Source organism: Microcaecilia unicolor, chromosome 11 (assembly GCF_901765095.1).
Source record: "Microcaecilia unicolor chromosome 11, aMicUni1.1, whole genome shotgun sequence".
Taxonomy (NCBI): Eukaryota; Metazoa; Chordata; class Amphibia; order Gymnophiona; family Siphonopidae; genus Microcaecilia; species Microcaecilia unicolor.
The window spans coordinates 50,446,426-50,470,458 of NC_044041.1; the positions used below are offsets into that span (position 1 = coordinate 50,446,426).

The following is a 24,033-nucleotide window of genomic DNA, read 5'->3' on the forward strand; positions in this document are numbered from 1 at the left end:
GGAGCGTGACTCTTGAGCTCTGTAAAAGCTTGATACAGCTCTGGTCTGAGCAATGCGGACCGCATTACCTACATGTGAGAATATATAGCCTGCTGTCCTCGGAGAATACCTGCTACAGGTAAGTATTTTGGCTTTACAGTGTTTACACACTTCATGGCTGGCAGATAAAATACTGTTATCTAAACAGCTGTTAGATAGATTTCTAGGAAGCATTTCATGCATGCGTTTGAGAACATTAAGCCCTCTTCTGTTTTGCACCTGGACTGCAGTGACACAACACCTCATCTTTGCCTGGATTTGCTGACATATGTCACCTGTCCCACTGTTTTCTTTGAGCTTGCTGCTATTGTGTAGTCACAGTGTACAGAGACTGGCACGGCGGTGTCAGGTGTTTCATAACATCTTTTTCGAGGAATGACAGCCCTTCAGAACACAGAATGGAGTAGGATTTTCATGGTTCACTTGAGCCAGGGAACATTTCCCTACCTGACCAACAGTTCCATACTCTTCAGTTAAGATTATAAGATCTTTCTCTCCTTGGTGAGAATAAAATATCATTTCAATGAGCACATTATGGGGGTAATTCTGTAAAGTAGACACTAATATTTATGCATTAGGTATACACAGACCTCATAATTCTAAAGTTGCACGCCCAGATTTGCAACTGGAGCACAAATTTGTGCATAGAGGTTATAGATTAAGATCAGTTGCACGTGTAACTTAATTTAATAATGAGACGATAATTAGTGTTAATGAGCAGTAATAGGCTATAATAGTCCTTAATTGGCATCAGTTAGCAGTTATGTATATAAACTTCTAATACCCCGCCCCCCCCCCCTCCCCGATATTTAAAGCTATTTAACCGACCAGACACAACCGCCGACTGGTTAAATAGCATATCTGCACCTAACTGCTAATATTCAGCGGCAGATAATTGGTTATCTCCACTGAATATTGCCAGTTAGCACTTGGTGGGTATTGTATAACCGGGTATATTGTGCAACTTTATCTGGCTAAGAACCGATATTCAGCACCTAGTTTGGTTAAGTTTAGCGATCTAATAGTGGAGTGGAGGAGTGGCCTAGTGGTTAGAGCACCGGTCTTGCAATCTAGAGGTGGCCAGTTCACCCACTGCTGCTCCTTGTGATCTTGGGCAAGTCACTTAACCCTCCATTGCCTCAGGTACAAACTTAGATTGTGAACCCTCCTGGGACAGAGAAATATCCAGAGTACCTGAATGTACCTTGAGCTACTACTGGAAAAGGTGTGAGCAAAATCTAAATAAATAAATAAATAAAATGACAGCATAAATAACTATCTTATTCTTAACCGCTAAAAAGTTAACTGGTTAGCTCTTTTTAGGGGAAAAATCCCCCCCCCCCCCCCCGATATTCAATGCCAGTCAGCTTGTTGATAAATATCCACAAAAGGTCCTTGTATTCTTTTCCGCACTGAACAGACACTGAACTGTTGCCCATTTGATAATTTAACACTGCTTTACATATCATTGTGAACTCTTTTTCTTTACTTGTTTTAAAGTCAAATCCAGATGCTTATTGGAAAGAGTTTTAAGAAGTTCACAGGGATAAAGTGTGTAGGAGTTACCCGGCTGCTGCAGATGCATAAGGAAGCTTTGGGCATGTGGTTGTAGCTCATTGGTGAGAACTGGGTTTTATTTTCTACTCTGATTTTTCTTCAGATCTGACAAACCTGAACCAACTGCAGGATGTAAACCAGGAGTTGAGGTTATTCCTGTCTTGGCTTTTTGGCTGAGATTGAGAACCAGCACAATATAGAAGGGTTAATGCCCTCCTCCCCAACCTTGCTGGGGTCACAATTATATAATGCTTATCGCTAAATCAGGAATACTAAATCCTCTATCAAAAATGCAATAAACAAAACTGGTGCCTGAATAATTTACCTTATGGCCAGGTGCATGAAAGCTGTTTTTGCGTAAATGAGGAATGAAGCCCACCCCTTAATAGTAAATCAGGTCCTAATATGCAGATCTCAGCTCATCATTATTTGCCAAGATTCAAGCAGTATCTTGCTGTCTGTTAAAATGATTACTAGACTTTGTACTTGTAAAAGAAGGTAGAACCATTGTGGGTCTAAATGGCACATTGTGCAGTCGGCAGTGGAAGAGACCTCCAATGACAGGACTGACCAGTCTCCTACCATGACATTGCCTTTGTTTTCTCCAGTGTATAGCATACTGGCACCCCAGCTGGGCAGCCATGTTTTCTGTGCTTTTGATGGATCTAGGAGGGGGCAGCTCAGGGAAGATCCATAATTTAGAGGACAACACATGTTATTCTAGCCCTAGAACTAAGGTTAGCCCTGAGACGGGAAGGGCTTGTTCTCCATTATTTTGCCAGGCATCTCTGTTGTTTTATGTGCCTGGGCAAGTTCTGTTAGAACCAAGGTAAAAGGAAGATAAAAATATTTTGGGATACAGGTCATGGTGACCTCTACTGATAGTCCAGGGCTTCTTGTCATGTCATGCCATGCCATGGCCAAGTGAGGTAAAAGTGATTATGGCAGTAAATTAGGAGAGAGGGTGAGGAGAAGTGTGGTGCTGATGTGTTTAGGGTCAATGTTTTTTTTTTTATATAGAGAGCAAGAATACAAGAGTAGCTGAAGAGAATAACGGCCTGTTGAATCTATCATTCTTCCTCCTGTTGCATTAACTCTGATCCCTGCATGTGTGCACAGCCGAACAAAGTTTGGTTCATATTTGTTTAAATCTTTCCAATTTTGGGGCATTTTTAAATGCTTTGTTTGAGCTATTTTTTCTTAGGCACGCAATGTATGCACAAAAGAACTTTAATCTCTTCAAAAATTCCTAAAGACGTTCCTATTTTCAAAAGCCTACACCCTGCCGAGCCCGGCCATTTGACTCTCCTGCTGATGGTTGGTGGGAGGCTCTGATCCACTGGCCCCTGCCGAACATTTTTACCCCCCCCCCCCCCATGTTTTCTCTGTCTATTCTGTCATCTTATGTTTTATCTTTCTTATTGTACTATTTCATGCACTATTGTAAGCCACATTGTGCCTGCGCTTGCGGGAAATGTGGGATATAAATGCGCTAAAATAAATATATAAGAAATAAATAATGCATGTTCAACTGATTCCACACGTGTGTAGGCATACCCACGTACAACGGTTTGTGTGCATTTTACATTTTTAGGTGCTCAAATGAAGCGAGAGCGTGCTCATAAATGCACACCCTTATCACTTGGATTCAGATTCTGCTGTATTTTTTTTTGTTACATTTGTACCCCGCGCTTTCCCACTCATGGCAGGCTCAATGCGGCTTACATGGGGCAATGGAGGGTTAAGTGACTTGCCCAGAGTCACAAGGAGCTGCCTGTGCCTGAAGTGGGAATCGAACTCAGTTCCTCAGTTCCCCAGGACCAAAGTCCACCACCCTAACCACTAGGCCACTCCTCCACTCCAAGTATCTTTGACTCTGGGAGCCCAAGCAAGCTGTCACACGTTGTGCCTCTGTGTAGCCAACTTCAGTAGGGTGATGACATTATTTTTAGTTATTAATAACACGCAGGCTGATATCCAAAGGGGGCAAGTGTTGGCTGCCAGGGGGCCAACATATCATTCTCAAAGGTACTTTGAAAAGTAATCTAGGTAATAGCCAGCCACATAAATCACTACACAGCCAGAGGCTGGATTAGGAGAGGCGCAGAGGTGGCGATAGTCAACCAGTATCCGGATAGTGCTAGTATGGTTACTGCTCAGCACATGTGTTCAGCACCACTTGTAATCCAGATACCAGTGCTGCTTGTATGTATTAAATTAAGCCGTGGTGCTGGTGCATAACTTAATCCACTTACCGTATGTGTTGAAAATTCATCCTGTAATTTCTTGCTTCCTTTGCAATTCATCATGCAAGTCGAAACATAGGGATGCCGGCGTTATTCTCAGACATTCGGCTTCGGCACTAAATATCCAGTTTATTCGGTTCCGGCTAACATGGAGTCGGTTAAGTCGATTATTCAGAACTTAACCGGCCATGGGTTGCCACATAAAGATAAGACCGTGTTTTATGTGGTCCCATTTATGTGGTTACCCCGGCCGGTTAAGTGCTGAATATTGACACTTAACCAGCCAAGTGCGACTCTGCCCCCAGAATGTCCCCCAAAACCACCAGTTTTCACTTAGGTGCTATCTGCTAATTTTCAGTGGTAATAACTGGTTAAGTGCTCCTGAAGATTAACAGATAGCCTGGAATAAGCCATTTAAATGGTCAGCGGCAATTTTGTGGCCAGTTAAATTGTTTTGACTATCGAGCAGATAGTAAATAATGGCAGTTCTCTGAGGACAAGCAGGCTGCTTGTTCTCACTGATGGGTGACGTCCACGGCAGCCCCTCCAATCGGAATCTTCACTAGCAAAAGCCTTTGCTAGCCCTCGCGCGCCGATGCGCACCGCGCATGCGCGGCCGTCTTCCCGCCCGAAACTGGCTCGTGCCGGCCAGTCTTCTTTTGTCCGCGCTCGGTACGGTCGTGTTTCACCGTTCGTGCCCCGGAAAGTTGACCTCGCGCGTCGTTTTCGACTCGTTTCCTCTCAGAAAGTTTAGAAAGTGTTCGGGAAGAGCCTGTTTGGGTTTTTCCTTCCCGTATTTCGAGCTTTTCGCCCCGGTAAGTTTTCTTTCGTCGTCGGGGTAGGCCTCAGTTAGGCCTCGGTCGAAATTTTCTTCTCCCTATTTTTGTGGTGCCAATTTTCGTCATTTCGAGTTTTGATCTCGCCGGCGTGATTTTTCCGCCCATGACATCGAAGCCTTCCAGCGGCTTCAAGAAGTGCACCCAGTGCGCCCGGGTAATCTCGCTCACTGACAGGCACGCGTCGTGTCTTCAGTGTCTGGGGGCTGGGCACCGCCCTCAGGCCTGTAGTCTGTGTTCCCTTTTACAAAAGCGGACTCAGGTAGCGAGGTTAGCCCAGTGGAACATTTTGTTCTCGGGCTCTTCGTCGGCATCGGCACCGGGGGTATCGAGTGCATCGACGTCTTCAGCGTCCAGACCTTCATCCTCGGCTGCCAGTGCATCGAGTGCATCGAGGCATCGGCCCTCTGCATCGGCGCTGAGACATCGGACGACTGTATCGACGTCGGTGGTACCGGGACCTCGTCTGCTGATGTCGTCGGACGGTGGTGCTTCGTCTGGAGTGCAGGTGAGGGCTGTCCATTCCCCTGCTGGTGGCGGTGAGCCTTCGGGTGGGTCTCCCCCTACCCTGAGGGCTCCTGCGGTACAGCCCCCCCGAGACCGACCTTCTTCGGCCTCGGCCCCGAGGAAGAGACGGCTGGATTCTACGTCCTCCTCGTCGGTGCTGGGAAGCTCCGGTGACATGCATCGCAAGAAGTCGAAGAAGCATCGACACCGGTCCCCTTCCCGTGTCGGCACCGAGAGCTCTGGGTCGCCGAGGGAGTCTGCACCCAGCAGGCATCGGCACCGAGAGGACCGCTCACCCTCTGTCCAAGAGGTGTCGATGTGCTCCACTCTGGACAGCCCGGAACAGACTCTGACATCGACGCCTGCATCGACCTCCATGCCTTTTTCTGCAGCCGCTCTGAACGAGAGCCTCCGGGCCGTTCTCCCAGAGATCCTGGGAGAGCTGTTGCACCCTACCCCTCCGGTACCGGGGGTGCTTGCGCCACCGGTACCGTCGAGCGTGGCGCCGGCTGGTCCATCGCCCGGGGTGAGGTCTCCGGCGTCGGTGCCGCGTGCGGTACCGACTGCGGTCGCCTCCCAGGAAGGCTCCCCAACTACGTCGGCGGAGGGAGCTTCGCAAGTGCGGGCGAGGGAGTCTACCTCTCGACGCCCCCACCGTGGCCGTGGTTCCACGGAGTCGAGCCGGGCGCGGTTGCAGACACAGGTTCGTGAACTTGTGTCTGACACCGAGGGTGAGGCCTCGTGGGAAGACGAAGGAGACATCAGATATTTCTCTGACGAGGAGTCTGAGGGTCTTCCTTCCGATCCCACTCCCTCTCCTGAAAGACAGCTTTCTCCTCCCGAGAGTCTGTCTTTCGCTTCCTTTGTCCGGGAGATGTCTACGGCCATCCCCTTCCCGGTGGTTGTGGAGGACGAGCCCAGGGCTGAAATGTTTGAGCTCCTGGACTATCCTTCTCCACCTAAGGAAGCGTCCACAGTACCCATGCATCATGTCCTAAAAAAGACATTGCTGGCGAACTGGACCAAGCCTTTAACTAACCCCCACATTCCCAAGAAGATTGAGTCCCAGTACCGGATCCATGGGGACCCAGAGCTGATGCGCACTCAGTTGCCTCACGACTCTGGAGTTGTGGATTTGGCCCTAAAGAAGGCCAAGAGTTCTAGGGAGCATGCTTCGGTGCCCCCGGGCAAGGACTCTAGAACCTTGGACTCCTTTGGGAGGAAGGCCTACCATTCTTCTATGCTCGTGGCCAAAATTCAGTCTTACCAGCTCTACACGAGCATACACATGCGGAACAATGTGCGGCAGTTGGCGGGCTTGGTGGATGCGCTCCCCCCTGAGCAAGCCAAGCCATTTCAGGAGGTGGTCAGGCAGCTGAAGGCGTGCAGAAAATTCCTGGCCAGAGGGGTGTATGACACCTTTGATGTTGCATCCAGGGCCGCTGCTCAAGGTGTGGTGATGCGCAGACTCTCATGGCTGCATGCCTCCGACCTGGAGAATAGAATCCAGCAGCGGATTGCGGACTCACCTTGCCGTGCGGATAACATTTTTGGAGAAAAAGTCGAGCAGGTGGTAGAGCAACTCCACCAGCGGGACACCGCATTCGACAAGTTCTCCCGCCGGCAGCCTTCAGCCTCTACCTCTACAGGTAGAAGATTTTTCGGGGGAAGGAAGACTGTTCCCTACTCTTCTGGTAAGCGTAGGTACAATCCTCCTTCTCGACAGCCTGCGGCCCAGGCTAAGCCCCAGCGCGCTCGCTCTCGTCAGCAGCGTGCGCCTCAGCAAGGCCCCTCGGCTCCCCAGCAAAAGCAAGGGACGAGCTTTTGACTGGCTCCAGCAGAGCATAGCCGACATTCAAGTGTCAGTGCCGGGCGACCTACCAGTCGGAGGGAGGTTGAAAGCTTTTCACCAAAGGTGACCTCTCATAACCTCCGATCAGTGGGTTCTCCAAATAGTCCGGCAAGGATACACCCTCAATTTGGCCTCAAAACCTCAAAATTGTCCTCCGGGAGCTCAGTCTTACAGCTTCCAGCACAAGCAGGTACTTGCAGAGGAACTCTCCGCCCTTCTCAGCGCCAATGCGGTCGAGCCCGTGCCATCCGGGCAAGAAGGGCTGGGATTCTATTCCAGGTACTTCCTTGTGGAAAAGAAAACAGGGGGGATGCGTCCCATCCTAGACCTAAGGGCCCTGAACAAACATCTGGTCAAAGAAAAGTTCAGGATGCTTTCCCTGGGCACCCTTCTTCCCATGATTCAGGAAAACGATTGGCTATGCTCTCTGGACTTGAAGGACGCCTACACTCACATCCCGATACTGCCAGCTCACAGACAGTATCTGCGATTTCAGCTGGGCACACGTCACTTTCAGTACTGTGTGCTACCCTTTGGGCTCGCCTCTGCGCCCAGAGTGTTCACAAAGTGCTTGGCTGTAGTAGCAGCGGCACTTCGCAGGCTGGGGGTGCACGTGTTCCCATATCTCGACGATTGGCTGGTGAAGAACACATCCGAGGCAGGAGCCCTGAAGTCCATGCAGATGACTATTCGCCTCTTGGAGCTACTGGGGTTTGTGATAAATTATCCAAAGTCCCATCTTCTCCCAGTGCAGAAACTCAAATTCATAGGAGCTCTGCTGGATTCTCGGACGGCTCGCGCCTATCTCCCAGAGGCGAGGGCCAACAACTTGTTGTCCCTCGTCTCGCGGGAGCGAGCGTCACAGCAGATCACAGCTCGGCAGATGTTGAGATTGCTGGGCCACATGGCCTCCACAGTCCATGTAACTCCCATGGCCCGCCTTCACATGCGATCTGCTCAATGGACCCTAGCTTCCCAGTGGTTTCAGGCTGCTGGGGATCTAGAAGACGTAATCCACCTATCCACGAGTTTTCTCAAATCCCTGTATTGGTGGACGATTTGGTCCAATTTGACTCTGGGACGTCCTTTCCAAATTCCTCAGCCACAAAAGGTGCTGACCACGGATGCGCCTCTCCTGGGATGGGGAGCTCATGTCGATGGGCTTCACACCCAAGGAAGCTGGTCCCTCCAGGAACGCGATCTGCAGATCAATCTTCTGGAGTTGCGAGCGATCTGGAACGCTCTGAAGGCTTTCAGAGATCGGCTGTCCCACCAAATTATCCAAATTCAGACAGACAACCAGGTTGCCATGTACTACGTCAACAAGCAGGGGGGCACCGGATCTCGCCCCCTGTGTCAGGAAGCCGTCAGCATGTGGCTCTGGGCTCGCCGTCACGGCATGGTGCTCCAAGCCACATATCTGGCAGGCATAAACAACAGTCTGGCCGACAGGTTGAGCAGGATTATGCAACCTCACGAGTGGTCGCTCAATTCCCGTGTAGTGCGACAGATCTTCCAGGTGTGGGGCACCCCCTTGGTAGATCTCTTCGCATCTCGAGCCAACCACAAAGTCCCTCAGTTCTGTTCCAGGCTTCAGGCCCACGGCAGACTGGCATCGGATGCCTTCCTCCTGGACTGGGGGGAGGGTCTGCTGTATGCTTATCCTCCCATACCTCTGGTGGGGAAGACTTTGTTGAAACTCAAGCAAGACCGAGGCACCATGATTCTGATTGCTCCTTTTTGGCCGCGTCAGATCTGGTTCCCTCTTCTTCTGGAGTTGTCCTCCGAAGAACTGTGGAGATTGGAGTGTTTTCCGACCCTCATCACACAGGACGAAGGGGCGCTTCTGCATCCCAATCTCCGGTCCCTGGCTCTCACGGCCTGGATGTTGAGAGCGTAGACTTTGCCTCTTTGGGTCTGTCAGAGGGTGTCTCCCGCATCTTGCTTTCTTCCAGGAAAGATTCCACTAAGAGGAGTTACTTCTTTCTGTGGAGGAGGTTTGCCGTCTGGTGTGACAGCAAGGCCCTAGATCCTCGCTCTTGTCCTATACAGACCCTGCTTGAATACCTTCTGCACTTGTCTGAGTCTGGTCTCAAGACCAACTCTGTAAGGGTTCACCTTAGTGCAATCAGTGCATACCATTACCGTGTGGAAGGTAAGCCGATCTCAGGACAGCCTTTAGTTGTTCGCTTCATGAGAGGTTTGCTTTTGTCAAAGCCCCCTGTCAAGCCTCCTACAGTGTCATGGGATCTCAATGTTGTTCTCACCCAGCTGATGAAACCTCCTTTTGAGCCACTGAATTCCTGCCATCTGAAGTACTTGACCTGGAAGGTCATTTTCTTGGTGGCAGTTACTTCAGCTCATAGAGTCAGTGAGCTTCAGGCCCTGGTAGCCCAGGCCCCTTACACCAAATTTCATCATAACAGAGTAGTCCTCCGCACTCACCCTAAGTTCTTGCCAAAGGTTGTGTCGGAGTTCCATCTGAACCAGTCAATTGTCTTGCCAACATTCTTTCCCCGTCCTCATTCCTGCCCTGCTGAACGTCAGCTGCACACATTGGACTGCAAGAGAGCATTGGCCTTCTATCTGGAGCGGACACAGCCCAACAGACAGTCCGCCCAATTGTTTGTTTCTTTTGATCCCAACAGGAGGGGAGTGGCTGTGGGAAAACGCACCATATCCAATTGGCTAGCAGATTGCATTTCCTTCACTTACGCCCAGGCTGGGCTGGCTCTTGAGGGTCATGTCACGGCTCATAATGTTAGAGCCATGGCAGCGTCGGTAGCCCACTTGAAGTCAGCCACTATTGAAGAGATTTGCAAAGCTGCGACGTGGTCATCTGTCCACACATTCACATCTCATTACTGCCTGCAGCAGGATACCCGACGCGACAGTCGGTTCGGGCAGTCAGTGCTTCAGAATCTGTTCGGGGTTTAGAATCCAACTCCACCCCCCTAGGCCCATGTTTGTTCTGTTCCAGGCTGCACTCTCAGTTAGTTGGTAAATTTTTTAGGTCAATCTCAGTTATGTCCTCGCCGTTGCGAGGCCCAATTGACCATGGTTGTTGTTTTGAGTGAGCCTGGGGGCTAGGGATACCCCATCAGTGAGAACAAGCAGCCTGCTTGTCCTCGGAGAAAGCGAATGCTACATACCTGTAGAAGGTATTCTCCGAGGACAGCAGGCTGATTGTTCTCACAAACCCGCCTCCCCTTTGGAGTTGTGTCTTCCCTTGTCTTTGTCTTGCTACATACGGGACTGACGAACACGAGCCGGTTCGGGCGGGAAGACGGCTGCGCATGCGCGGTGCGCGAGGACTAGCAAAGGCCTTTGCTAGTGAAGATTCCGATTGGAGGGGCTGCCGTGGACGTCACCCATCAGTGAGAACAATCAGCCTGCTGTCCTCGGAGAATACCTTCTACAGGTATGTAGCATTCGCTATAAAGCCCATAATGGCTTATCCAACCCTTTGTACACTGGCTCCCTATCCGTTTTCGCATCCTGTTCAAACTTCTTCTACTAACCTATAAATGTACTCACTCTGCTGCTCCCCAGTATCTCTCCACACTCGTCCTTCCCTACACCCCTTCCCGTGCACTCCACTCCATGGATAAATCCTTCTTATCTGTTCCCTTCTCCACTACTGCCAACTCCAGACTTCGCGCCTTCTGTCTTGCTGCACCCTACGCCTGGAATAAACTTCCTGAGTCCCTACGTCTTGCCCCATCCTTGGCCACCTTTAAATCTAGACTGAAAGCCCACCTCTTTAACATTGCTTTTGACTCGTAACCAGTTGTAACCACTCGCCTCCACCTACCCTCCTCTCCTCCTTCCTGTACACATTAATTGATTTGATTTGCTTACTTTATTTTTTTGTCTATTAGATTGTAAGCTCTTTGAGCAGGGACTGTCTTTCTTCTATGTTTGTGCAGCGCTGCGTATGCCTTGTAGCGCTATAGAAATGCTAAATAGTAGTAGTAGTAGTAAATATGAAGTTGTACAAACTCTGTCTCTCCCTCAGAGAACCTCAGTGCCTGTCCCATGCTTTCTTAAACTCAGAATATCAGGTGCAAGTCTGATCCAGAACTTATAAACAGTTGCACGTTAGCACATTTTGCATAATTAGACCAAGTAATCCCTGGCCATGCTGTAACCTGCTGTCATCTGTAGTTGCCCTTCACCAGACCTCTCCAGCAGAAGCATAGCCAGGTAGAGGGCGTGTGGAGAGTGGACTGCCAATGGCGTCAGCATGTATTTTAAATGCAACAGATCGCATGAAAAATAGGCACCGGCGCCATTGGAAGTCTGTTTGGGGAAGCAACCGCACCCCTTGCGACTCACCTAGCTATGCCTCTACTCTCCAGTCCACAGATCCCTTATTCTATAATATTGCACATCTAATTTTACGCTTCACGTGCAAAATTTTACACGCAGGTCATAGAGTACCTACAGTTACCTGTGTTAATTGAAATATTAGCTGCTAATTGGCACTAACAACCCATTATTTCTCATAATTGCAGTTAAGTGGTGCTAATTCACATTAATTTATACTTACACACGTAACTGCACTTAGTCAACACTCTATAAAACTTAGTGTCCAAATTCTATAGCACATAATACAAGGGGGTGTGGTGATGGGAGGGGCATGGGTGGGAAAAGGGCAGGCCCAGAACTTATACAAGCAGTCATGCTTGCAACTGTAACCTTTAGTCATGAACATTTACACCAGCCATTGACATGGTGCAAGCAACGTAGTCTAAATGTTGGTGCATAAATGCCGACTTACATTAATATTCTATAATGGCAATTATGCATGTAATTGTCGATACAGAATTTGCACTTAGCATGCAGCATCCCAGTGCCTAACTTTTGGCAGCCTGCAGAGAATTACCCCCAGTATGTATGACTCCCTTCTAGAGTAGTGTTTCTGCTCTTTATACAGTCTGGGGTGCCCTCAAACACATAGGCCTCTGAGTGAAGCCTTTGTGGTAATTGCTGAGATCTGCTGACCCTGCTCCTCTGACCCTGTGCCAAAGAAGACCTAGATAAAGTAATTCCCTTGGGCAGAGTGCCCCATCATTGCTCATCAGGTCCTTGAAGTAAACACATGGATAATTACTGCCTAATGGCACTGCAGACAGTCTGTAAATCATTGTTTGTGGAGAGGGTATTTCTAGTAACTGCTAGGCCAAATTGTACTCCAGAGACTCTTTAAGAGGATTAAGAAGGATCAATTTTGAAATCTCATAATTCAAACCTCTTTTTCCTTTGCCTGCCGTCATCCTCGCACCAGCGTCTGCTTCTTTTAAATTATGAAAGAGAAAAATAACATGGATCAATAATACATTCACATATCTACTCTGAAGTCTGAACAGTGCCTGCTGGGTTTTTTTTTTTTAATTCACCTTCTCTAAAATAGTCACGTTTAGCCAGCAGTGAGACTCTGCTGACTGTTGCCAGTGAAGAAGCCAACCTGGCAGGAGATCACATGCTTATAAAGAGGCCAGCTTTTAAACTGCATTTATACAAGGGCCACACATATTCTGACAGCTTTGCACCAAATTCTCAGAGCAAAAATACATGTCAGCTTTTGCTTTGAAACTATCAATAGAAATCAAACAAAATAAAACATGGAAAATAAAATAAAATGATACCTTTTTTATTGGACATAATACATTTTCTTTGATTTCTATTGATAACCTTTAAGAGTGGACTAACACGGCTACCACACCTCTCTGCTTTGAAACTAGAGAGTTGCACGGGGACAGAAATTTCACTCGTCCCCACCCATCCCCACTGGAAGCTAACCACGCTAAGATCCATTCCATCCCCACTCATACCCGCAGGAGTCTGCGCTATTACTCACTCGCAGCTCTCTATTTCCTCCCAACCTTAACAACCTCCCTTGGGTTTTTTTTAGATCGTATTCACTATTCAACCAATGAGTGTTCTAAGCCTCGGTCTGGTGTTCCTGCTGCCTCTCTGGGTATTCCAAGCCTCATTCTGGTCCTCCAGTTGCCTTTCTTATGCCCAGATGGTCAAAACTCTGGTGCTGTTTTACCACCATTAAACCGCCGAAATAAAACTTGCTCAGTGCTAATCATATGCAGATGTTATGTGTGCTGTTAGCACTGAGTGTTGGGAAGTAAGCGGGGGGGGGGGGGGGCTGCCCAGCATATGCGTACAGGGGGGGGGGGGGGCTGCCCAGCATATGCGTACAGGATCTGTGCGTCCTTCTTATGCTTCTACCGAACAGCGCCTTCCTGCAGAGTTTGGTGAGTCAAACAGAAGTTACTGCTGTCTGGACTGGATTTCGGATTTGGCAGGACCAGAGGGTGAGAGCTGGGATCCTCTGCTGGAATTTCGAAAGTCGAAGAGGGTCTCTTCAAAGTTACACTAGTGGATGGTCGTAAAGCAAATGGGAAAAGACTCACGGTGCTTTCAACATGTGACGCCCGGGACCGGCTGAGAAAAGCAAGCTGCTATCTAGTAGAGTAGGGGGGAAGAGACTGGAGAGACAGTGCTCCTGACACCCTAATGCTAGCTTGGAGCTGGCGTAGGAGTTACAGCGTTAGGAGTGCCCTTGTGAGGCACACAGTTGTCAGTGCATTGGAGATGAATAGGTAAGTACCTCATCAGTATGCTCTTGAAAACATTAGCATTTTTCCATTTCCCTTTATTTAGACTTATATCCCACATTATCCGAATCAAAGTTTAGCTCGATGTGGCTTATGTTGTAATGGAGAACAGTCAGCATGGCTTACATTGTAACATAGAACTACACTCGATAGGTTATAGTGTAACGAAGAGCCTACTATGATAATGAAGCTATAGTGTAGCAACAAATTACAATTTTATGATGTTTCAACATTTTTATTGATGGTACAACAGGCTTAACAGTCAGCAATCTCAATATACAACCAGTGAAAAACAGACCGACTGGGTGATGACAAGATAATAAATACACCATCATAAATTTTTACATTTTCTCCCCCCCTACCCAATTCCCCTTGATACAATCAAATTCTAGGTCCAAATACTGGAGCATTCCTCTTCCCCCGCCCCCCACCCCCCACATAACAAACAGTGTAACAAGGAACTTACTGTAACTACGAGACTATTGCATAACAAGGAATCACATTTTAGCAGTGAACTGAAATCTACAGATTTGCAGAGTAGCTAAGGACCTCCCGCAGCGATGATTCTATAGTGTAGTAGAGAACATACTGATAGCAGTGTAGCTGTGTGTTATTGTGTGAGAGAAAGATATTCAAAGTCTGGCAATCATGGAAGTGACATTATTGAATCGGTTGAGAGGTGACTAGGAACAGTGGTTGGTTGTGTAGTCGGTCTTCGGTGAATTATCCTGCGTTGGTGAAAAATTTTGAGAAGAGGTACGATTTTAACATTTTGCGAAATGTAAGGTAGTCGGTGATTTTCCTAATGTTTAAGGGTAGGGTGTTCTAGGATTTGGTTGCAATGTAGTATAACCGTGTGTTGTAAAGAGATTTGTGTGTTACTCCTTTACAGTTTGGGAAGTGGAGTAAAAGGTAATGTTGGGATCCGCCAGGGCATTCTTAAGGTGGAAGTCGATTAATGTGGTCAAGTAGGTATGTGTTAGTCCCTGGAGGATTGTAAAAACAAGTACTAGGATTTTTAAACTTATTCTGGCCTTTATGGGGAGCAAATGAAAGGCTTGAAGTAAGGGAGAAGCTCTTTGCTAGCAGGGAGACCTAAAGATTAGATGGGCAGCCATGTTTTGGACAGTTTGTAGTTTTTTTCAGGCTCAGATCTTTGCAACCTGCGTATAGACCATTGTAGTAGCCCAGCTGGTATAACAGCAGGGTTTGGACTAGATGACGAAAGGTTGCGGTAGGAAAGAGGCTTCCAATTCGTCTCAGCTTCCAAAGCGTTCTGAAGACTTTCTTTGTGACTGAGGTTGTTTGGTCATCAAGTGTCAGATTTTGGTCTAATGTGACTCCCAGGACTTTAAGACTGCTTTCTAATGGGAAATTTGGTTGATTGTGAATGTGTGATAGGAGATTGGGTGGAAGGTGCATGACATAAACAAGAATTTGGTTTTCTCTCTGTTTAGTTTTAACCTGAAGAGGGAGGTCCAGGTCTCCATTATGTCTAGGCCAGTCTGGATCCTGTCTGTGATGTTGGTTAGATTGCCTGTGAAAGGGATGTATATTGTCACGTTATCTGCGTAAATGTGTGACTTCAGCCCTGTCTCTTCTAGTTTGGTGCCGAGTGGTGCCATCAGGATATTGAATAGTGTAGGGGATAGTGGAGAACCTTGTGATACACCGCAGCCTGAGGCCCAATGTGGAGAGATGTTGTGTGCTGATTTGCAGGGCCTCTTTTAGACATAGTGGAGCCTAGGGCAGGAATTAAGGAGGGAGCCCCTAATCCCCCTCCCCCATCTCCCCACCCCATTGTTACTACGCGGCCCCCTTCTCTCCACCACAGTCTGCCTCCCTCACTTCCCTTCACCTTGAAAATATAAGTGACCTAGGGGTAACATATACGCCCCCGCAATGGAAGTTAGCATTTTGTTTTTTGCTTAAAGTGTCGATTTCTAGTGCCATGATTGAAAGTGGACATAAAGTCTTATACTGATGGTACTATACTCCCCATCGCCTGGTAAAGATGTTTCGGACAGGCTTGGCGACATGCTGGTGACAATGTAATGCAACAGGGGACATGTTCCATATTTGGTGGACTTGCAAACACGCTGAGGCTTACTGGGTAGAGATATTGAAATTTGTATGTGAAGTCATGGGAGTGACATACCCATTAAAAATGGACCACTATTTGCTGCACTTCAACCCTGATGGGGTCCAGAACCCAATACATCGATTTGCGGGACAAGTATTTGTGGCGGGCAAGTTGGTTTTGGCAGCAGCATGGAAATAACCGTCGCTTCCTGGCCTCGGAAGAGTCTTGCAGAAGTTGGACTACATCAGTCTGATGTCAAAGCTTATGGCACTGCGGACAGGCCGGTTAATGCAGCATCAGAAAATTTGGAAGCCATACGAACAATGGTTATCCTCGCAGCAGCTCTCTGGACAATAATGAGCATAGAAAGGTTGGGGCAGATCAAGCTGATAGTCTATAGAGAAGGGGGGAGGGAGGGAGAGGGGAGGAGAAGGTAGTAGAGACAGATATGTTTTGGTTAAATGGGTTTGTTCAAGATGATTTGGTTAGCAATTTTGGTGTATTAGTAATGTTGTATACACTGTCAATTATATATTTGAAAATAATAAAATAAATGGTTAAAAAAATATATATATATAAGTGAGATTAAATAGAAATGCAGCCAACAATAAAGAATGACAACGTGGATACAGCATCTCTTAGGTTTGTTTTGCTTTGTTTTGAGTGTACACAGAATGACGGCTGCGTGGGGAAGTTGAAACATAAGTTGCTTCAACTTTTTGACATCATGCCGTCTCCTGTTCTCAATCAAACCTCCTTGGGCTGGTCACTCAACAGCTCTGTCCTCCCAACTTCCTTAAACCCCTCCACTGTACTATTGAGGAGGGGGAGGGGGTGTACATAGATAGGAGGACCGTGTATAGCTAGGGGCTTGTTTTTGATTTGTATGTTATTTGTTTTTAGTTTTTTCCAATAAAAAGAGTTTTCCAGTCTGCCCAACAAGATAACTCATATGTGCTACTTTTTGTGTATACCCTACTTTGATTTCTACCTGTTCTTGTCTATTAGATTGTAAGCTCTTTGAGCAGGGACTGTCTTTCTTCTATGTTTGTGCAGCGCTGCGTATGCCTTGTAGCGCTATAGAAATGCTAAATAGTAGTAGTAGTAGTAGTACTTGATCTTTCACTCTGACAGCAACTTTCTCTGCCCCATCTTCAGGGAGGACATCCCTCAGCTTTCTTTGCCTCCTAGTTCTTTGTCCTCCACTCCTACCCCTACCTTCCTTTACCTTCTGAATGCTCCTGTTTTTTTTTTTCTCTTTCTTCCCAGCTCTTTCTCTCCCTTCCAAGGCACACATCCCCTTTGTACTCTCTCTCACCACCAACCCCTCCCCCAATTAAATTATATGGCAGTAGGGAGAAGAGGATGAAAACATCTTCACATCCAGCTGCTCTTCCTCTGTCACCCTAGGCCCACTACTGATTTGGACCTTGTGGGACACCATACAGCATATAGGAGGCAGATGAGGCTGGACATGCAACTTACATCCTCCACTTACTGCTTCATCAGGGCAAGGAGATGGGATCCATGCAAGCCATTGCCATTTCCTGGTCCCTGTGCAGAATTCTCTCAGGTGGAAAATTTGCCTTGAAACACTCCTCTGGCTGCTGAACTAGTCAGGCTGGATTCCATCCTCCATCTTTCTGTCTTGATACCAGCACATATTATAATCCTGTTCTTATGTAGGACACAAGGTGAGGTGGAGACAATTGTTGCCTAATTTTGTGGCCTGATTTGCATGGGTCAAGGTCAATCTGGATTGCTCATGATATTGAAATACTGACCTGTTTGTTGAAGTTGCTTTGTATAGGACAGGCAACCAAGAACATCTTGGAAAGGTAAAATGATGACAAGAGCCTCTTCTTGTGTGGCGAAAGATGAATTATTGGGTTGTACTGAATATTCATATTTGATTTCAGTTTGGTCCTGAATAGTGCCCTGAATACATTATTCTTATTTGGCCAAATAGTGATTTAAATTTGAATAGAAATAATCCGGGGCTTTACTATGCTAAATCCTACTGAAATAAACACTTGGGGGCTGATATTTAGCCTGCGGCAAACAGTGCGGTTAAAGCTCATTCTCAGCGCTGAACCCAGAAATTCAATGCCACGTCGTATCCAGCGATCAGCACTGAATTTCTGGGTTCATTTTTGGCTGCCGGAACTTAACCAGTTAAAACGATATTCAGGGCTAACCAGTTAAGTTCCTAGCAGTTAAAGATAGGACTGCTATTTTGGGGGGTTTAACTGCTAAACCCAGCGCAGAATATTGACACTAACTGGCTATGGAGCTCATTTTCAAAAGAGATAAAATGTCCAAAAAATGTCATAAAGCCCAATTTGGACATTTTTCTTCTCAAAACGTCCAAATCAGTATTTTCAAAACCTATTTTGCAGACATTTATGTATACAATTCAACAAGCTAGTACAGCAAGCTAAGCTCTCCTCACTGCAATTCTACTGCATTGTAATTACAGAGGAAAAGACTTCAGATCTCCGCCTCCACTTTCGATTTTATCGCTGTGAAGGTTTCACTATCCAGAATTCACACCCTGAACATCTGTTTCTATAGTGCGAGTTTCTGGGGGGCTTCTTCACAAGTCAAAACGACTCTGAATTTTTTATTTTTATTTTCTTATATTTTCTTTTATATTTATATTTCCATCGATTATGTTGTAAATACTCTTTTATCAAGTTCAAAATACATAATCCAAGGTACTTTCAGGAGCTGTGCCCTTAGTTTCTGTAAGTACCCTATAAAAAGTTTACAACAGAATAATCTTACTAGAAAGGAAGGAGAGATATGAAAGTCAATGAAGTAGCGTTAGTTCTTCCACTCTTACCTTGTGTTATACCCCATCAGATTTCTCAGAGTAATACTGTTGCCAAAATGGCGCTCCATTTTTAAACGGACGCCCTCAAAATGCTCCAATCAGGCCACTTCAGAAAATTTAAAGAGGACACAAAAAATAAAAATGATTGCTAGCAACTGTGTAAATGGCTTTTAGTTAATAAACACACATCAAATAGTGAATGACTTATAGTAAAGCAGTAGAGAATAATCTACTTTTCAAAAACTTACTGACCGGTGTTTGACTGAGTCTGAGCCCAGCAACTCAACAACCCTCAACAACTTTGGCTGGCTTTTGAGATACATGTGAAAGTCCTTTGACAGATTCAACCAAAGAGTTTTTATGACAGAATGTGGCATGACGTCAAAAAGTTGAAGCTGTCTCCCCCGTGCAGGCGCCATATTGTGTGACCCCCAAACATTTGCAGATGCTATTGAAAACAATAGCAGACTTGTGAGGTTTATGACTGCCAACGTGTGTGTGTTTTTTTAAATTTGACAGCGTTTTTATTTAGTTGAATGCTTCCCATATGTAACCCGAGGGGGGAGGGGTGTCCTTGGGTGTGAGTTACCATGGGGCCGAATTGTGGGGACTCCTGTGACTCCAAAAACAAGTCTGCCACTCCGGAGCGCACTCACCCACGACGGGAACATGGCTCACCTACCAAGACCCCCTTCCAAGGTAAAAAGAAACAAAACAAACCTTGGGTTACATATGGGAAGCTGTCAAATTAAAAAAAAACCCATATATAAATAATCATAAAGCTCACAAGTTTGCTACTGCTTTCAATAGCATCTTTGAATGTTTGAGGGTCATACAATATGGTGGCAAGCTCCGCCCACTGAATGGGCCAGATGGGCTCATGCCATCTCCTGTCATAAAACCTCTTTGAATTCAACCAGCAGAAAAACAGAGAGGAGATCAGCAATGCCGTTCTCTCGTTAGCACCCCCATGTGTCCAGACTGACTAATAGGTCAGAGATGCTTTCTCTCATTATGTGGCTAGGTATGTTGGTCATAGACACATAAAAAGAAAAGTGGATATTTTCCTAAAAATTAAAAAACCTGGAGGACGTATCTGAAGAAGTCCAAAAGTAGGACATTTCCTCGTAAGAGGACGTGTGGAGGGGCATAATCGATCGGGGCACCCAAGTTTTCCTGAGGGCGTCCTCGCAGGATGTCCCCGCGAAGGGGCGGGGAAACCCATATTATCGAAACAAGATGAGCGGCCATCTTTTTTTCGATAATACGGTCGGGGACGCCCAAATCTCAACATTTAGGTCGACCTTAGAGATGGTCGACCTAAATGTTGAGATGGTCGACCTTAGAGATGGTCGTCCCCGGTTTTCGGCCATAATGGAAACCGAGGACGCCCATCTCAAAAATGACCAAATCCAACTCATTTGGTCATGGGGGGAGCCAAGGTTTGTAGTGCACTGGTCCCCCTGAGATGCCAGGACACCAACCGGGCACCCTAGGGGGCACTGCAGTGGACTAACTGATGCACTAACTGAACAGAAAAAGCCCTTCCCTTACCAATCCCTTAGCGATTCGGAAAGGAATGGGTATGCATGAAGGAAATCGCATGCAAATGAGCTGCTCACTGTTAGCACGATTTCCTTCCTAAGGAGGGGAAGCCAGTGCAGAGCAGCCAAGCATTATGCATGGCTGCTCTGCGCATGCCAAAGGTGGCTTCATACATGCAGACAAGTTGCGTGTATAATAGCCGTCTACAACCTTAAATAAATTGCCATCTACAACCTTAGAAAAATACAAGGCCAGGTGAAAATGTCCAAGTGCTCATCAGGGACGTCTTTTTTTTTTTTTTTTTACAATATGGGTGAAGGACGTCCTTTGGTATGCCTCCGTACCTGCGACAGCAGTTGAGGATGTCCGCTATGCCTCTGTCCCTGCAGTGGCAGTTGAGGACGTCCTTCGCTATGCCTCCGTCCCTGCAACGGCAGTTGAGGACGTCCTTCGCTATGCCTCCGTCCCTGCGACGGCAGTTGAGGATGTCCTTCGCTATGCCTCCGTCCCTGCGATGGCAGTTCAGGACGTCCAAAATGTGGATGTTTCTGTGAGAAGGACATCCATGCCTGCTGTGCCTCCGACACCCCCTTTATTTATTTGGATTTTGGATCACAAGTAGCAGCAGTGGGATTTAAACCAGCCACCTCTGGATTGCAAGACCAGTGCTCTAACCACTAGGCCATTCCTCCACTCCACTCCCTTGAAATTTGGCCATCCCTGTGGGGGGGGGGGGGGCAGTTCAGGACGTCCAAAATGTTTGAAAGAAGGACGTCCACATCTTCGCTTTGCCTCCGCTGACACACACATACCTCCCGTCCCAGGGACCTGCATACTGCTGCGATGGACCTGAGTATGACATTTCAGGCTGGCAAAAAAAGTTTTTAAAGTTGTTTTTTTCAGGGTGGGATGGGGGTTAGTCACCACTGGGGGAGTCAGAGGAGGTCATCCCCAATTCCCTCCGGTAGTCATCTGGTCAGTTTGCGCACCATTTTGAGGCTTGGTCATAAGAAAAAATGGACCAAGTAAAGTCGCCCAAGTGCTCGTCAGGGACGCCCTTCTTTTTTTCATTATTGCTCGAGGACGCCCATCTGTTAGGCACGCCCAGGTCCCGCCTTTGCTACGCCTCCGACACACCCCCGGGAACTTTGGTCGTCCCCACGACGGGAAGCATTTGGGGATGCCCAAAATCGGCTTTTGATTATGCCGATTTGGGCGACCCTGAGAGAAGGACGCCCATCTCCCGATTTGTGTCGAAAGATGGGCGCCCTTCTCTTTCGAAAATAAGCCTGATGGTAACCCTACTTATGTATATGTATACGGTGCCACCTTCCTTGGGACAGCCAGCGGAATGGAGGACCATGTACACAGATTAATTATGGGGCCTCATTTGCATATGTCAGTAGGGGTTGAAATACAAGACTGTGTATGGAAAAACACAGTCCCTAAATCAGGAGTGGGCAACCACAGTCCTCGAGGGCCTCAACCTAGTCGCGTTTTCAAGATTTCCGCAATGAATATGCATGAGATTGATTTGCATATACTGCTTCCCACTGTATGCAAATAGATCTCATGCATATTCATTATAGAAATCTTGAAAACCTGATTGTGTTGTAGCCCTCAAGGACTGTGGTTGCTCACCCCGTCCTCAATGGTAAGGCCTTCTCTGGTAGTACTAGGAATAAGAAAGTTATAATTTCAGGCCATCAAAAGGAATGCTGCTTAGGAAAACAAGCACTTGACCTCTAGTGGCCATTGTTCAGGATGGGACTGAGATCAAGGAATGAAGCACTTTCAACTGGGTGTTAATTTCCTTTGCTTGATATTTCCCAAGTATAACATTCCATCCCCACCCCTCCCTAAACCTTGTGTGAGAGGTTTAACTGTCTGAAAGAACTGTTCAGCTGAAGTAAATTGCTTGAACTTTGCATAATCCTTAAAAATGTGCTTGGATCTCATGCAATCCTAAGTGCCTGGCACATTAAGCTGGAACCTCTTACCCCTGTCCTATTAATTTCTGTGCCTACCATTGGAGGAGAGTAAGGAAGTGATTGCGCTGTCTTGACTCACAGCTCTGTGAGCCTGAAAAGCAGGTAGCAGGTCTGGTAGTCAGAGGAGATGCCTCCCCTTCAGTTTGGCAGTTGATGGCACCCTGATTCTCTCTCTATGGTGAGGCAGGTTGAGTGTGCATTAATTATGCCTGTCTGGTGCAGTAATAAAGCCCAGAGACACTGCATTGCACAATGTGTGTGGCAGCTTATGAACCTTAGAAATAGGACAAAACCTCAGGCTTCATTGGACGCCTCCCATAATTATACTTCGCTGTAAGTGAAATAGGACAGTGTAGAGTCCTTTTTCCCCCTACCTCGTCATCCCTGTAAAACCAGAATGGGAATTTTTTTTTAGTTTGTTTTTCTGTTTCATTGGCCATAATTCCCCCATGTTTTTGATATTTTCAAGTTCTCTGGTGTCAGCTTTTGTTTCTATAAGGATTCCTCCTCTCCAGCCTCAAACAATGCAGCAGAGGGTTTGATGCCAGGCCAGCCACAGTTAAGCTGCACCCAAGGACAGCTGGAAGAGCAATAGACATAAGTTTGGCCAGAGGGTGTTAAAAGTTCAGCTCTTTCTCTGAGGTCTGTTTGTACAGAGGTTAGTAACCTCCATCAATCTAGCTGAAGGGGTCATATCCACTTATGTACACTGACCATTGCTTTTTCCAGATGTGGCTTATATCTCCTGATCTAAATTGTCATATTCCTTGGATTCTAGCATCTGCCTATTGCATCAGCTTGGATACTAACAGCCACATCTCATACACCAGGTTTAATGTGAGCCTGAAAAAGAATCTGAGATCTTGTCTCCCTACCCTAGAGCTGATTATTACTTTGAGAGAAATGTTCATTTCTTTGCATTGGAGCCCAGTTAAAATGAATTTAACTGTGAAGAAAGTTTTTGTCTAATCTAATCTTATACTTGATGTACCGCTAAATTCCTCAATGGATCTAAAGCTGTATACAATAAAATTACTCCAGTATATAATTAAATAATCATACTTGCAGAAGCACAATCAAAAGAAAAAAAACTAAATTGTATATACAACATTTAAAATTAAATAGTCTTGGAATAAAATTTTTTTAAAATTTTTACAGAATGAACTATAAAAAACTTCCCTTCTTAGATCTAATGGCAATGAATTCCAATAATGGGTAACCTGATATGAATAAGAACATTCATGATTACGTTTCAAAGTGAAGTGTTTGTTGGATAGATGTCATCGTTGATGATACGTTGAAATCATCTGCTCTGTGGGCATCAACGGCTAAGAAAGCAAATAGAATATTAGGAAAGGAATGAAGAACAAAGCTGAGAATGTAATAATGTCTTTCTATCACTCCATGGTGCAACCGCACCTTGAATACTGTGTGCGATTCTAGTCACCGCATCTCAAAAAAGATATAGCAGAATTAGAAGAGGTACAGAGAAGGGTGACAAAAATGATAAAAGGGGATGGGACGACTTCCCTGTGAGGAAAAGTCTAGAGTGGTTAGGGCTCTTCAGCTTGGAGAAGAGAAAGCTGAGGGGAGATATGATAGAGTTATATAAAATATTGAGTGGAGCAGAACAGATAGATGTTAATCGCTTGTTTACCCTTTCCAAAAATACTAGGATTAGGGGGCACACAATGAAGCTACTAAGTAGTACATTTAAAACAAATTGGTGAAATTATTTCTTCACTCAACATGCAGTTAAACTTTGGAATTCGTTGCCAGAGAATGTGGTAGTTTAGCAGGGTTAAAAAAGGTTTGAATAATTTCCTAAAAGAAAAGTCCATAGTCGATTATTAAGATGGACTTGGGGAAAATCCTCTACTTTTTTTTCCTACAATAAGTAGCATAA

The 24,033-nt window shown here is 46.4% G+C and overlaps 1 protein-coding gene across 1 annotated transcript in view; it reads left to right on the top strand.

The window, feature by feature from the left end:
* The window catches only part of ULK1 (unc-51 like autophagy activating kinase 1), a 151,033-nt gene that overhangs the window by 41,822 nt on the left and 85,178 nt on the right, over window positions 1-24,033 (top strand). The gene's annotated exons all lie outside the window — the stretch shown is intronic.